General features: G+C 39.5%; 1 protein-coding gene across 28 annotated transcripts in view; it reads left to right on the top strand.

Moving 5' to 3' along the window:
* The window catches only part of ZBTB20 (zinc finger and BTB domain containing 20), a 520,201-nt gene that overhangs the window by 402,082 nt on the left and 101,423 nt on the right, over positions 1–16,696 (top strand). For 26 of the 28 annotated variants that reach the window (XM_035115408.3, XM_088668206.1, XM_035115410.3 and 23 more), the window contains one exon: positions 1,284–1,417. The gene's annotated coding sequence lies outside the window, so the exon portion shown is untranslated. Of the gene's footprint in view, positions 1–1,283; positions 1,418–8,310; positions 8,590–14,832; positions 14,885–16,696 lie in introns of all 28 variants that reach the window. The other 2 variants (XM_088668199.1, XM_088668200.1) reach the window with 2 other exon arrangements.

Here is a 16,696-nt window from a genome sequence, read left to right as displayed (position 1 = left end):
CAAGTTGGAACCTCTGTTCAGGGTAGAATCTCTTAAATAAATGGAGGTACATCAACTTGGAATCACATACATTGTGTTGAACCTGATTTTTCTGAACCTGTAAGGTGGTGACTCTCAATCCTAGCTGCTCAGAAAGTATAGCTTGATTACATAAGGCTGCATGTTTGCACCACGGGTTATGCATTATATTTTTCAGGTGTACATCAAATGTGTTTTTAAGTATATGCTAGAAACATAGTGTATAAAACTGTAAATTATGTAATTTCAGTTAGTTGGGACACATAATTATATTTCATTTAAATGCAAATTAGAGTGTGTATTTTGATGCACCATTGCATTTTGTTCAGTACATTCTTTCTGAAGAGCCAATTGCATAAGCTACTTCCTGGAAGTAGCTGGAATTTGCTATATTTTATTATGGAACACATTAATGTTGGGAAATAGGAACTTGAATGTGCAGGAAGAAAAGAACATGGGCATACATTTATAGATTATAGAAAAAACATTTTGACATCCTCAAGACACTTCAGTAATTAATGGTAATATTCAGTTTTATAGCACCATCTCCAGTCATACAGTGTCAGGATGTTCGATAAAAATTGACTAACAGAGACTTACTATATCACTTCGCTATTAGTATTATTTTGTGCTTCTTAAGATCTATATGTAACCACTGGAAAATCAGTATGCTGATGACACCAAATTCTGCTTTTCTTCTCTGTCAAGTGCAGAAGCAGTTGTATGTTCCTTGAGGAAATGCCTAGATTGTCTGACAGCTAATGAATTGGAAATTAATACAGACTGGACAGTTGTATTAAGCTAATTTGGAGTCGATAGGACTATGGTTTGTCTTTCTTTGGTAGGGTTACACTGCCCCTAAAGGGCAAGGTTTGCTTTTTGGATACTTATTTAGCATACATTTTTTGTGAAATCCCTGATATAGTGAATACAAATGCTTTCTACCCGCTTTGGCTGATGAGCTAGCTGCAGTTGCTTCCATCACATAGGCCCAAATCATCCATCATTTTATAAACAACGAAACCTGCACTGCCTGCCTGTTTTTATCTCAGCCAAGTTAAAAGTACTGATGAGGTGTCTTTTTTAAAAAAAGATTTAAAAGTCCTGTATAAATCGGGGTAGAGGTGGCAAATCTTTTATGCTCCAGGTACTGTTTTATTATCAGATACTTGCAGGTTTATAAGCCACTTCGAGTGCTATGTGGATATACAGAAAGTGTCATATAAATAGTTGCATAAATTAATTAATTGTTGTTGTTTTTACAGACAAGCAAGTGTCTTCACGCAACTTTGCTGAAGGTCCATGTTGACCAAGACTGCATAAGAACAGAAAGCAGACTTTGCAAAGCCTGTATCCAGAGCACTTGCTCTCATCACAAGGCCACACTGCTTCCTCAAATGTAAGTTGGTATTAGCACATTGTTTATGTTTTAAGAACATTGATTGAGCTAAATGTAGATTAGCTGATATTATATCCACATCTTGGTTTGCATGTATTCCTTATGATGTCTTTCTAAAGCACACTGGGTGCAGGTGATAATTTCCCATGTAGTGAAGGTGTCGTGATTTGACTTTGCTTAAGTATTGGGAATATCAGTCGGTCAAGATAGGGCAAAGACGAGATTCTGTTTAGGTCTTGTGGATTTTGTTTGTTTAGTTCATTTGAGGTTTTTATTGATTGTGTTTATTGTTAATTGGTTTTAGTATTCCAGTTGTGTTTCTAAGTTGCTTTGAATCATTTCTATGGGTAAAGTGATGGATAATAATAAATGTGAATTTCATCTTCAGACTTTGTGCTGAAGAATTATGCACTATGTGAAACCAACTCTTCGTAGTGCACTAAATATTCGCATACTACATAATTTCACATACTACATAATTTCATTATGGGATGACACTTCCATATTTGGGAAATAGTAGGTGGCCCATGAATAATATATAATACAATTCAACTACCGCATATGGACACATTGCATTGTGTTGCATGTCCTTGTCCTTGGGACCTATGTATTGGATATACAGTACAGAGCTAGTGAAATATGGGATATTTTTACATCAGCATGTCAAAACCCAGTTTTTATACTTCTCATGAAGAAACTCCAGTTTCAGAGCAAGCAAAGCTACAAGTAGGCTGGAAAAGTGGGCTGCAACAATATCATTGTCCCTTCACATACTTCAATCAATCTTCTGTAAGGGCAGGAAGAATTTGCGGTAGTAGCTAGAAGTGTCTAGACTTGCAGAAGATTTCTATGTATATAGCTTGTATGGTGTGTGTGTCAAATACACCCACACAATATAAGAGTGGCAAAGTCTAAGTACTAACCTGATTAGAAAAGCAGGAAAAATATATAGTACAAGCAGTGCCCCGATTTTTGTTAAATTATGTTTTTGTAATTGTATAAAAATTTTTTTTTAAAGAGCGTCGCTTGTCATTCCTCCTTCCGACACTGGAGTGTTCATCTCCCTTTTGGGTAAAAAAGTGAAAATGGTTTTGTTCTGTTGACAGTCACCTCTCCTCTTTACTTTTCTGTAGTGATGTAGAAAATGAAACTACTTTTCACTACTTTTAGCACGCAGTAGGTGCATTTCATTTACTCAGTGCTAAAGGTCACTGGCTACTGCAAGACAGATGCTCTACCACTGAGCTATGGCCCTTAACTTCATTGTTAACTGATTTGTATGGTTGTACAATGGACAGGTGGGTTTGCATATCAACATTTACCAGGGCAAGAGGATGACAGAATAGGACAAAAGAGTTTAAGGTTGGTCACAATCAGCTCAGCTTAGATCCAGCAATTGTGATTTGTTGATAGTTATAAAATTATATATCAGATATACTTGGGTGTGTACATCAGCAGTATATGAATAGGCGAGTCTTCAGTTCAGGCCCTGGTTTTTATGGGTAATGCAGGGCTATGCAGATTTCAAGCCTGGTTTTATTCAGACACCACATTTTCTGAGGTGGTTGTTATATCCTTGTAGCAGTAGTGCATGCAAGCCTCAAGATTACCGTATTCTACAAAATGAGGGTGCCTGTCAAAATGTAGACTATTACTATTATAAAGGATGCAATGTCCATTCAATGGCAATGACTATATTTTTTTAAAAATAAAGCTTTTCTGGGACATTATCATTTTTATTTTGTATTGTACTAAAGCTTTCCAAGCACTAGCCTTTGCGAATATATGTTTAAGTGTGTTCTTGGCAGATTGTTGGCACCCGTCTATCTCACGAGACAATGATGTGCGCCTATGGAGGTAACGTCAGAGGTGGATTTAAGGGACCGCCTCTGGGGTAGCATAGGGGGCACTGCAACTGTTATTTAGAATGGAGCATGAGAGGTGGGGGGGGAGACTGAATTTTGACATTGCACAGGGTGCCACTGAAATTTGAGATCCCAAGGTCCACTACTTGTGAAGTCACTGTGTTAGCAGCAACGAAGTGATCTCACTGGGGTGTAAACCTGGGCAGTGTGCATGGAGGTCCTGGGCTGTCCATGCGACAATACCCCCCTCTTGGGTTCATTGATGTGGTCCAAAGGAAAGCAGAGCAATATGTTTGGCACCAACCTGCTGGAAGCAAGTGTACAAGGTGCCATCCAACCATCTTAGGGACCCCATTCCAGATTTGTGTAGGGTTTACTCCTTAGCCTTTTCTTTTTCACTGCAAGACAGCAGAGGTTTAGAACCAGAGTTTCCCTGCTCCTTGATGGACCACCTTCCCAGGTTGGCGAGCCCCATTTGCCCCTCTCTTCCTTCTACTGCATGTGCAGTATAGTAACTGATCTCTTGACTGTTGGATCCACTGTTTGTCTCTTTTGCTCAATCCACCACAGCTTGTCTTCGCAAGCAGGGGAAGTCCCTAACTCACTGAGGGTTTGAGACCCATCGGCTCACCTGGTTTAGCCAGCCAGTCAAAGCCGTTCCTGGAATGTAGCGGCTGTCACATGGTGACAGCTTCTAGGAGCCACAGGTGAGAGCTGAGTGCAGGGTGGGGACTTAAGGTGGACAAACTGTCTCAGAGGGAGCATGACGTCTCCCCCCACCAGAGGTACTATCCCTCCCTTTTAACATGTAACACTTTAATAGTTAATGCATCAGATGTTCTAACCATGGCTCTGAATGTTAACCATGGAGTTGTATTATGTTTGCAGAATCATTATCAGGACTTGCTTTTAACCAAAGTTTGAAGTTAGAGCAGGAGTGTAGTCTGCTGCCAGTCTATTAATTATGGTTAAGAGATTGCTCTGACACAAACATATTGGTTCCAATCTGTACATTTACTTTGTTTTACTTCATCTTTATTGTTTCATCATTGGAAAACTTAGAACAGATTTCCCCTTTAATTAGATATTCATAGCAACTGCATTTTCAGGGTTGGCCCTCATTTTGAAATAAAATAGTGTTGCAGTGGAACATTTTTAAAAATGTCATCTCACAAACTTGCCTTAACTCCCTTTAGACCACTTTGCAGACTACTGCTATGCTCAGTGTGTTTGCTATTGCTCGGTTTTGATCACAGTTGGATTTACAATGAATTAAATATAGTGGATAAAAATACAAAAGAACTAGAAGAGAGGAAGAGCTCTAGGTGAGTTATCTGAAGTTTAACATGGCATATTAGCCTTATTTCCAATATTTATGAGTTGCCTATCTGGCAGAACAACGAAGGCGACTTACAGCTATAATACAAAAACAAAACAAAAACAGAAGGAGAACTGGTCTGGGTTATGTACATATATGAGGAAGCACACTACTTGATAAGTACCACGTGCTTTCATTGTTGGCAAGAGTTCATAACCCACCTGGCACTGAGTCACCCATTTAAATAAGGTTGATTCAAAATGAAAAATTAAGACAACAAGTAGCATGCTTTAACCTGTATCATTCAATTCAGGGTAGAAATGAAGAAATAATTCTTGCTCACTGAAATAAGTGATGGTTGGGATGGAGAACATTGAGCTAAGGAAAAAGTGGTAGAAGAAATAATGGTACATCTTAAAATATGTGGCTGTTCAGACTAAGTTTATGTATACAGGATACCATAAAATAGAAGTTCTGTGTTTATGAGGCTGTGGTGGTGGTATTTTTTTCTATTCAAATGATTCTGTTTGGCTCAATTGATAACAGTTTAATAACACTTTGACTATGTCAGAGTAATAGTAATGCCTTGAAAACATAAGTGTTGTAGATCTGTATCTGTAGGAGTGCACTTGCTACTACTGTTTCTGGGAGATGGCTGAATCATCCTGATGGCATTCAACAGGAACCAGCTGCTGAGAATATTAAAATGCAAGCATTTATTCCTCCAGAGAGACAGTAACATCTGCAAAGTTTTCCTGTCTTGATAATCCCACAGAGCATTCTGTAGTAGTCTTAACTTTACTGTGTCTTTCTTTATGAATTCTCTTTGGAATCTTTGTAGTCTTCAGGATCTGCAAAGGGGACTGTTAGACCTATGATATCTCTGTGCCTGAGATTAAAAATAAAACAGTTTTGGAAATACCGTAATGTATATGCAACTGCTCTAGAAGTATCTCATTGGTGTAGAATAGAAAATGTGTTCTTTCTTGTACCATGAGTCACTTTCATCACCAATATTTGAAGATGGTGGAAGGAAGAAGGAGCTACAAAAGATGCTTCTAGAGATTCCATTTCAAGTATATTTGAAATCCATAACAAATTTTTAGAATTTTAAAAAATTATATCAGATTCATGCTCCTCTTCATGATCTTAAACATGGGTGTAGTCCTTCCATGACCAACATCCAGCCCTTTTATTAATCCCTTTCTTCTCTTACAAAATGCATTCCACTCATCCAAGCTATTCATTGGGTTTCTGCAGGACTAGCTGCTATTCTATTTATGTTTGTGTTTTGCATAGTTTGCCTGGTTTTCTACACTGTGGCTGCAATTCAGCTAAGGTTGATTATGACTCAACCTATTTGAAAGAAATAGTTGCTTGCAATTAGGGCAGCTTTTATTGCTTTCAGTGGGACTTAAGTTCCAATCACCTTTAGCTAGATTGGTGCCACCATGCAGAAAGAAATCCGGCAAAAGTGTGTGCCTGTGCACAAAAGTAAACAGAATAGCAGAGAACCATGAGAATTACTTGAATTAGTAGAATGCATGCTATGAGAAATGAGAGAGATTAATGGGTGAAGGATTTGATATGGGTCATGATGGGGCTACACAGATTATCAAGGTTAGGAGGCACGCGAATCTGATGCAAAAAGCAACAGCAAAATTAATTCAGGAACTGCAAACGAAATATGTGGTTCTTATGCTAAAACATATGGGAATATACTTCTTTAACATGTTTCCTGAACTAGAATCTTCAGGAAAATTCATTTTAATGGTTCTCTCCCTAATTTTTGAAAAATGAAGAAAGGAGGAGAAGGCGATCATACATTTTTCCTTCTTCTTCCTGTGGAATTGGGATACAGTTGGGGTAGGAGGGGCATGCCATTGTCAGTTTTTAAATTACTCAGAACTCTGGAATAAGCAGGCTAAAAAGAAGCTCCAGATGAATAATGAAATATCTGGAGTCACTTCAGTTACATTGGCTAATTATAATATTTTTAATGCTTTATGACACCAGACCAATTGGCAGTGAAGGCAGCAAAAAAGGCATACTTTCCTGCCTCCATTGCATACTCATTGTGCCATCCAGGAGAACTTTTCCAGGTAGTGCAAGGCCTTTTACAGCATGGCCCAAAGGAGGAGGTGACAGAACTGATAGCATGCTTGCAAAGCCTTTTGTTTTGAAAATAATTCACATATCCTGGCACGATGTGGGACCTATTTCTTCTGTTGCTCATACAATGTGTTTGTTGCCCTAGTGCTGTGCTTGTCTCACAGATGAGGTATATGCAGTTTGTCTTGTGAGTTAAGATGTTCTACTCTACTGAGAAAGCCACCTTTCCACCTGCCATGATTCTAGACTAGCTCTATTGTACTATCCTAGGAACCATCAAGGCAGTCAAACCAGCTGCACCCTACCACAACTGGCTGCATTTCCTTATATAAGGCTCGTCAACAGCTATGTTAGCTCTACATTTCTCACCCTATCTCTGCTGGCCTTCGACTGCCGCTTTAGATTTGAACTCTTTGCTTATCTTTGGATTTATTTTGTCAGCTAGCTTTGGCAATGTGCTTCTGACTTGCCTGCTCTGAAGTACTTGACCCCTTTTGTGCCCAGCCTTTGCCCCACTAGTCTGCTCTGGTTTGATCTTCTCTCTGCACTGACTTGGAGCTTTTGAAGGAACACCAGTGCTGCAAGGGTTAATCAAATACCACTATGCTGAAGCTGTTGTATTACGGTAGAGACAACTCCCCTTGACCTAGAATAGGTACAGGCAATTGCAGGATTCCAATACATTTAAAACCAGGAATCGGTCAGCAGGAGGTTACATAGAGTTTTGCATTTCACTAATGTAATGCAATGAATTAAAGCTGCCAATTAAAATCCAAACTAAACCACCAAGTGTGTTTGGAGTTAATCCTTTTCTGCTTTTTCCCAATCACATCTCCAGCACAGTCTGTGGATTGTTTCTGATCTACATCACTGTACATTGAGAATCGCACCCAGTTTTCATTTGGGGTATTTGTTTTGCATAACCTGAAAAGCAAAGCTGTTGCCATGCAAACGGCACAATTTTGGGAGCTCCCATTTACATTAAACCCATTCTTGCTTCTACCTTGGGTTATTCAGAGACATAGTACTGTAGCTGTGCAACAGCTGTAGTACCTGATAGGATGTCAAGCAGTCAAGGTTTTGACAGCATCTTAAATACACAAAGACAGAGCTGCAATCCTCTCTTTGCAAAGTTTATTGATAGCCTCTCTCAGAATGTGACAGAGTAGGGAAAGTTGTTGTAGAACATTTTGGTTCTAACCAGCAGTCACTTCAATGTCATTCTTGATTTCTGTCTATCTTTATAAAGAACTGTCAGCAACTGTTCTATGCCTCAAAAATTGTTTTATTTGCAAGATTTAAAATTTGTAAATTAAATCTGTGGTCACCTAAGAAACTGGTTTATTCTGGTCTCTCACACACGGCAGGCAAGAACTTATCCAGAACTCCTATAAGTTCTCTTCTGGTTCCTGGTACTGAAAAGGAATGGATTTATTTTCAGAGAGAAATATGGATATGTTAGAAGATGGTAATTTGGAAAGGGCAGCAAAGCTGTGCCTGTAGATAAAAATGGAGTCTGTGGATAAGAATGTAGGCTGGGCTATGTTCAAGGAGTATCTACCTCCTACCTACCTGAAGTTGTGTTTTCTTACTTGCAGAGTGGAGAAACAGTGCATAGGATTTTATTTTCTGTCAAAATTCGCAACTACATGGTTCATTATACAATTGTACCTTGGAAGTCGAACAGAATCCATTCCGGAAGTTTGTTCAAACTTCCAAAATATTCAGAAACCAAAGCTCCTACAGCCATTGGAAGCCGTGGAAGCCCCATCGGACGTTTGACTTCCAAAAATAGTTTGCAGACCGGAACATTCACCTCCGGGTTTGCGACGTTCGGGAACCAAAACATCTGGTAACTAAGCTGTTCGACTTCCAAGGTACGACTGTATTTATCCTACTCATATTGTTCACCTGTATTGAGTGTCATTGCCCTCAGAATTTCTTCTGCAATACAAAATGTTTAAAAAGACGCTTCACGGAGGTGGCCAGCATTCATTAGACCATGCAGCCAAAACGGGCTTCTTTGTAGGGACATCCAAAGACTATTTTCTGTTAACTCTTCACTCTTGCTGAATACCTGATAGATTTCTGTAAACTATATGATCAAGCAGCCTTTTGTTCAGTGTAGTTATCCTCTCTATTTGGGTGAATTCTCTTGATTAGTGTACTGCAAAAAAAAAAAAGTGTAGTGGTGGTATCCATATCCAGGTCAAAAATCCTTTCTTGTTTCTTGGTGTTTGTTTAAATATTGCTGGGTAACTCCCCCCCCCTTTTTTTTTACTGTGGCTGGTCTTGTGGGGTGAGGTAGGGTGCTTGAAACGGAACTACAGTTCCAAGGAGCAGTGCAATAATGAACACGCAATATCAGCATACATGTACCAACATTATAAACTGGAAGAAAGCTATTGGAAAACAGATTGGTTTTTCTTTCCAAGAAAGCTCATAATTGCCAGTCCAATTCTAAATCTGTGATGTGCTTCTCCTGCATCTATGGAGAAGACCACAGAGCAAGGCAGGTCAGTTGCCACTGCACAGGATAGCTTATAATTGGTAACAAGGGTTGGAAGTGAACTGAAGCTTTTAGAGCCTCTGGCTCCAGTCTACCCTTCTCAGGCTCTGCCCCCTTGGAGAAATAGAACTTCTTAAAGGGCCACCCCTCTGCCCTTGGGACTTTTCCTGTGCGCCATAGCCTTCTGGTGTGTGCATACTCTATATTGTTGGACTGCTGAGGTAGTGTGGGAAACACTGCATTTCTCAGTAATTGATGATAGTGTCTATTATGGTCCTGACTTGGGTTCCTGACCTCTTTCAGTATGATCATTCCCTGCAAAAACGTGACATAAACCTTTAGCATAGAGCTTTCAAAACTTCTCATGTTGGTGACACACTTTTTAGTCATCCATCATTTTGCAGCACAGTAATTCAGTTTTACTAGCAAACCGGATGTTAAACTGACCCCTTGCAAGAGATACGGACACATATTGTGTGACACACTGCAGCCGACACACTAATGTTTGGAAAATTTGGAAAGCCCTGCTTTAGCATGTTCTAGCCTTCCTCCTCCCCCTCCTCCTCCTTCACATTTAAGGTCAAGGTGATATACGGTACATAGTTCTTTCTCCTCATCATCATTTAATCCCCACAACAACCATATGTCCACTAACAGCCCAAATCCAGAGCATGGGAAAGATTCTCATGAAACAGGAGGAAGCAGGTAAAGCTGCTGATGCAAATAATGTGTGGGTGCCCTTCTGTTAGTCTGGAGAGTCAGCAAATTAGTACCCAGGATGTTCTAATGAGGTACCTGACTTCCCCCATATTCCCTCTAATTTTGGGCTGGAGGGTGATGGTTGCTACTTTCTTTGCTGTGTCGGATGCAAATATTTGGAGTGTTCACTTGTAATATTTAAACTGCTAGTCTAAAGGAACAGTAACAAATGTTTGAAAAGTGATTCTCCAGACTTCTTCCATATTCTGTTATTCTGTCAATATAAATCTTCAGTATCCAGAGATACACATTCAGATCTCCCGCCTCTCTCTCTCTCTCTCTCTCTCTCACACACACACACACACACACACAAACACACACCAGCCAGCAAAGAGAAATGCGGGTGCAGTTGCAACAAGCGTTATGAATGAAGTCATAGCTCAGGGCTATGATAATGAATTCCATCCTGGAGAAGGAAAGAGGAAGCTGCCAGAGCATCAAGTGAGTGGAAAATAAATGAAACAGTAGGTGTTTGGTCATAGGATATTTTACACCTTTATATTCTTGCAGTGCTGTTTTCATATCGGAAAGACAGGGAACCTTACCAGAAATTATGTTGCATATATCATTTCATTTGACGGCATTATATCTTTTTGGTTTTTGGTTTATAAATAAGCAGGAGTTTGCAACATTGGTGCAATATTGTAGGCATGCATATAGGGATTGTTTGTTACATTTGCATCCCACTCTTCCTCCAGCTCAGAGGGGTGCTTTAGCCTCATAACTTTTTCAGTCTCCCTTTTTGTGTCCTCTCCAAGATCTCCTATTTCCTAAAATTTCGCAAATCAGATATAAACAGGTCCCTTTGTAAATCAATAAAATACGTTTCACAAAGGAACATCCCTCATTTATTTTCCTTTTGTTGGGTCTATTCGTTTACTAATTTGCAAAAAAAAAATAGTGAATTGTTACAAATCAGATTCAGTCAGTAGTATGAATTAGCAAGATTGTGTTGCCCATCCAGATTTTGTGAAGAATATTATACTAATGGGAATAACATGATCTGAAGCACATTTATGATTTGTGCCAGAAGCAAGGGTCGCAACAGATAATCCAAAGGATTATTCTGTGATATGATGTTATTATTCTCGTCACTGTTTTCTCAAATAGGTCATGACCCTTTTTATAGATCCTCCACTGAGCCATAGTCTATTGCCAATATATGAATAAGTTCCCAAATAAAGTAAATGGGGTAACAGAATTGAGTGGCATGTGGTAGGCATGTTAGTAAAGTAAACTGCATGCCACACACCTGCTTTTTTGGCTGTGCCATGCCACAAGTTAGCATTTTGGATGAGCAATTTCCGTTCTGTTGTTTTCTTTCAACACATGGTGTTCAAAACAGTTAATAGAAAACTGTGTCCATTTGCTTATCCCAGAAGTGTGTAGTTTCTGATGATTCTGCCAGATTAACACGCACACATACATGCAGGAGGCATTTTAGTTGAAACTTAGAGCTATAACTTCTCATTTAAAATCAAAATGTAATGTCTGAAAGAAAATAACTATGATTCCATTTAACTTATAATCACATGGTACAAGTTCCCATCTTTTGGAAACAATAGGGTGTTGTTGTTGTTTTAAAAAAAGAAATGTAATTAGCTGATATAGAGATGTCTCTAATAAAAAAAATAGCATAATATCCACCTTTTAAAAATAAACCTTTACAATTGCTAAACACTTGAACAAACTTGTATTTTAATTTTTCAGCAGGCTGCACTTTTTCATTATTCTATTTCAATCAGGGTTTATTTATATTCTTGACCAGTGTTTTGCTGTCACTGTCTTTGACAATCCACAAACAGCTCATTGGGAGACCAACTCTGCATTACAAAGATATCTGCAAATGTGACATGAAGGCTGGTAACATTAACCCCACCATATGGGAATGCCTTGCAGTTTCTGTAGACAGTGAGCAGAGGCAAATGGAGCACAGAGGGAAGAAATAACCATGGTGCACCCTTAGCAGCAATACCTGACACCTTTATCAGGTTTCAAGACTGAACCCGTGACCATGGGATCCTCCTAGATCGACTTTGTGGGGTGGATATAGGAGGGGCTGTATTGCAGTGGTTCTGCTCCTACCTGCATAGCTGAGTACAGAGAGTAGCACTGGGGAATTGCTCTTTGACTCCATGGGACCTGCGTTATGCTGTTCCACAGGGCACTTTTCTCTCTCTAATGCTATTAAAGATCTATATGAAGCCACTGGGAGCAGTCATTAGTGTTTTGGATACCTTAAGGACTGCCTGAGTTCTTCTACCCAAGCCTGATCACTGAGATGATCTAGAGCAGTGTTTCCCAACCTTGTGCCTCCAGATGTTTTGGAACTACATCTCCCATCATCCCTAGCTAGCAAGACCAGTGGTCAGGAATGATGGGAATTGTAGTCCGAGAACAGCTGGAGGCACAAGGTTGGGAAACACTGATCTAGAGGAGCACTATTAGTCGTCCCCCATGTTACAGGGGATAAAACTGCATATGTACCAAATCTGTAATTGTGTGCACAATTATGAAGGAGTAAGCTTCACTGAATAACATGGGAGTTACTTCTGAGTAAACAAGTGCTTCCTCTGCATTAAATAGATTTTCCCTGCCATAAGTGTTGTAGAAACCTTGTGCCTAAATTATTGCACAGCACTGATTCTTGTAGGTATGTTTGTATGTATTTATCTGCTGCTTTTCTACTAAACAGGCCCAAAGCAGCATACACAATCACATTAAGTTCAGTTTATTTTAATCTTACTTTTGAGGAAGAGTAATTAATTAAATGGAAAAAACAGTCTTGGTTATTTTATTTATATCAGCCAGCCAAACATTACTGTTTTCCATACCAGTATTAAAAGTGCTCTGCAACATTGCTCTCTATCACATTGGTCCAGGGTGAGCAGAAAGATCAAGCATCAGGTCAATAGTACACTGAATTCTAATTATATTGTGAAAATTACATCATCCATTGGATTGGACTCACTGACTAGTATTGACAGACCTGTGAGCCCTCCCCATGGATCCAAGGAAGTTCTCAGATGCTTTGATTCCAACTAATTAATGCTCTATCATTCTATACTATATACTTTAAGATTGCATGAGTTGCTTTGTTTTCTAGGTAAGAAAAAACAATAGCATTTAAAGCAGGTTCCAGGTGCAGTTATACTTTGATAGTGTAGCATGCATTTGTGACCATTAAAGCAAATGATATTTGTGTCTTCAGTTTGTTGCTAGTACAATTATTCAGTTATTTATCCAGATGAAATTAAAGACCCATACTGTTTCAAATCTAATCATACAGCTAGAAGTATACTGACTGAATGGGTCAGTTTTTGTTTAATTGTGCCCTTATTGAATGTATTGTTGATTTACTGTGTAGGTTTTGAGTTGGATACTTAGTCGTGCTTAGAGTCGAGTTAGGCATGATTAACAAGTCACATTGATTTCAGTAGGTCGACTCTAGGCATAATGAAGTCTAGATGTAGACCTTTGTTTTTATGTACAAGGCTATTTTTGTCATGTCATCACTACGGTGAGATTCTTCCTGCTACTATTTTTTTATATTATAACTAAACATTTGTACAACCTATTTCATATACAGGCAACCCCCGATTTGTGCAGGGGTTGCACCCAGATCATCTCACACAACAGCAGAGCCCACCTCCCAGGTCACTTCCAGCACAGCCCACCTCCCAGGTCACTTCCAGGTTGCCATGATGTTCGCATGGATGGTCATGGATCAATTGAACACGTGTAAATCAGTTGTTGCCTATATTTCTGTGATTTCCCAAGTTTCTAAGCAGGCAGATGAAAAGCCTGTCTAAACAAAATTGCAGAAGACCTATTGGAAAAGAATTCCACAATTTAGGGCCATAGAGAAGGCTCTCTAATGTGTCTCTAATAGTATTGCTTCATCCATGGCTGGCAGGCAAAGAAGAACCTCTCTGCCAGATTTAAGAGGGTGGCACAATGGTATGGAAAGAAATGGCCCTAAAGGCAGACAGGTCCCAGGCCAGGTTTCGCCTCTCTGTTTGCAAGATGTTGCCAAATACATCACTGGTGTAATTGTATTAACAATGAATTATTTTGGTCATTTGTTTTTGAATCTACACCCCCCCCCTTTCTGTGAGTACTTACATTACAATTTCAAGCCCCCACTGTAATTTCTCTCTGAGATGACGCTGTGATGTGAAGTGTTCAGCTGAAGGATGTGTTTTGCTTTGTTGCAGCACCTGCTTTTCTTCATGAATATCCACTCCCCTTTTTCAGATTGCCTATTGAAAGATACCGAATTAAGTATTGTTTTAAAGCATGCCTTTCATATACAGTATATATATATATATATATATATATATATATATATATATATGGGGGGTGATAGTGTCCAACAGTCTAAATTGGTAATGATAAACCATGCAAAATAAATAATTTACTTCATTCTACCTTCCATTTTTAAGACTGTGTCCCTGATTCTGTGCTATAGCATACGGTTGTAAAGTTTAATCCAGGCATCCCCAAACTTTGGCCCTCCAGATGTTTTGGACTACAATTCCCATCATCGCTGACCACTGGTCCTGTTAGCTAGGGATTATGGGAGTTGTAGGCCAAAACATCTGGGGGGCCACAGTTTGGGGATGGATGCCTGGTTTAATCAGTAGTAGGTGACAAAAGCTAACACATCTACTAACTGAACAAGCAAAAGAAAAACAAGAAAAACAGTCCCAGTTTTGCTTCATGGGAAATTTATGTACCTAGAAAATCAAAAATCAACATACACATGTTGATCTGCAGTTAGGGTACTTAGTGCAAGTTTTGGCAAACAAAGCACAGGTTTTATATGCTGACAAGTTCTCATACCTTTCAGCAATTGTGCTGCAGCATTTTGCACCAACTGCAGCTTCTGGATCAAATATGAGGTAAGCACATTGGTTAGTAATCCAGTCTCGAAGTAACCAAAACATGAACTAGTGCGGCAAGGTTTCCCCAGTGTGGCAAGGTTTTTGTAGCCACTTAGGCAACCTGAGCCTCCAATGAGAGAGCTGAATCCAGAAGCCCCTCAAAATTGCGAACCTGCTTCTTCAGGGCGAGTGCAACCCCATTGAGGGTAGGCAGCTGACTAATTTCCCAGACACAGGAACTACTCACCCACAATGCCTTCATCTTGTCAAGATACAAGCTCAGTTTGTTCCCCCCCCAATCCATTTCACTAAATGTATGTTGAAGATGTACAATATAAATTATGTAAATAAATAAACCAATTGTGAAGTGTGGCATGCTTCAAAGGCATCACTGAGATGCACTGTACTTTTAGTTTTAATGTATGTGCTGCAGCAACCATACTCGAAATCCTCAGAAGCTGTGTGATAATGCATATGTGGCAGGCACTGTTGGCACAAACACACACTCCAAGGCTATGAACTAGAAGAAGACGCCAATAAAGAAATCAGGGTTTTTGCAGTCACCTGGGGAATGAGCTCATTAAACACTGATGACAAATGAGTCAGACTGGGGCTGGCGGGGAGATGAGATCCACACATCACTACTGCTATTGTGGCAGGCATATAGATTTTTTCTGGACTCAGCAATGCTACATACTTGTGGGTGTGGGTGGGTGTGGGTGTGGGAGCTTGTTTTCATTCAGGATACACCATACAGTTTCTGCACAGCTATTGGTCATGATACCTTCAGCATCATTTTCCATTTCTTCACATTCTAGCTGAGAGACCAATTAGCACCATTTTCGATCTAACATAATTTAACAGGGCTTCTGTGTGCATCCTTGTTGGTCCGTCCAGGGATTGTTCATGAGAATGAACATGGATGAGGCCAAAACCATTTATTAAGATATGACTGAATTTATATCCCACTCTTGGTGAAAATCTAAGGTGATATAGTGCTGGATCTATGCTAACAGTCCTTATAATGATGGCTGGTAGTAGTGGAACAAAATAGTGTAAGTAAAGCAGACAGTTTTCGAGAAGATATCAGCCAAGCTCTCATGAGTTCATAATTACAAGTGATAAGAGAGAACCACCATACATACCTATCCTACAAAAGGATGATTGGTCTACATTGGGTTAGGACAAAGAAGGCAAACGTTAAAGTATGGTGACATAAATCCTTATTCTTGCAGTATGCCACAGAAGTGCTTGCTTTAGCATTTGTCTAATACTTAAGATAATTGTGTGGGTCACACCTAACTCGGGAGATGTACAATCCAAAGCTGCTTCTGTCATTCATACAAGCACATTGACACAATGGACCTCAAACAGTGCTGAAATATGTGGTTCACAATCCTTTACACTTGTGGTAGTCATCGTATAAAATAAGTTAACTGTATGTTAAGTTTATAAAAAACCAAGGGCACTTCATGACATGCTGGACATGTTTCTCAGATGTCTTTCAAATTTACAAATGACTGGTTTGCTGCTCCAGCCTGGATTGAAGTTGTTTACAGCTTCGTGCTAAGTAGAAAGTTCAAATCAATTATTGTCCATTAGAGTTAGGTATAACTGATGGAATATTCCCAGAGGAGCACTGTAAATGTATCAGGACGTCTTCCTCCATTATAGAAATGGGAAGGTATGGCGAATTACTTACCTTCTCTTTTACACTTAATGTCCCTGAAGTGCTGCTGGGCAGAAAAAGCTTGTGTCGTCTCACTGGGGTTTACGAGAGGTCAGTGTGGTAGTCTGGGCTATGGAAATCCAGAAAAGCTCTAAGTCTAC

The sequence above is a fragment of the Zootoca vivipara genome, chromosome 4 (assembly GCF_965207765.1).
Source record: "Zootoca vivipara chromosome 4, rZooViv2.hap1.1, whole genome shotgun sequence".
NCBI classification, from domain to species: Eukaryota; Metazoa; Chordata; class Lepidosauria; order Squamata; family Lacertidae; genus Zootoca; species Zootoca vivipara.
Note: the sequence above shows the minus strand (reverse complement) of the source record. Positions and strands in the feature narration are given on the sequence as shown.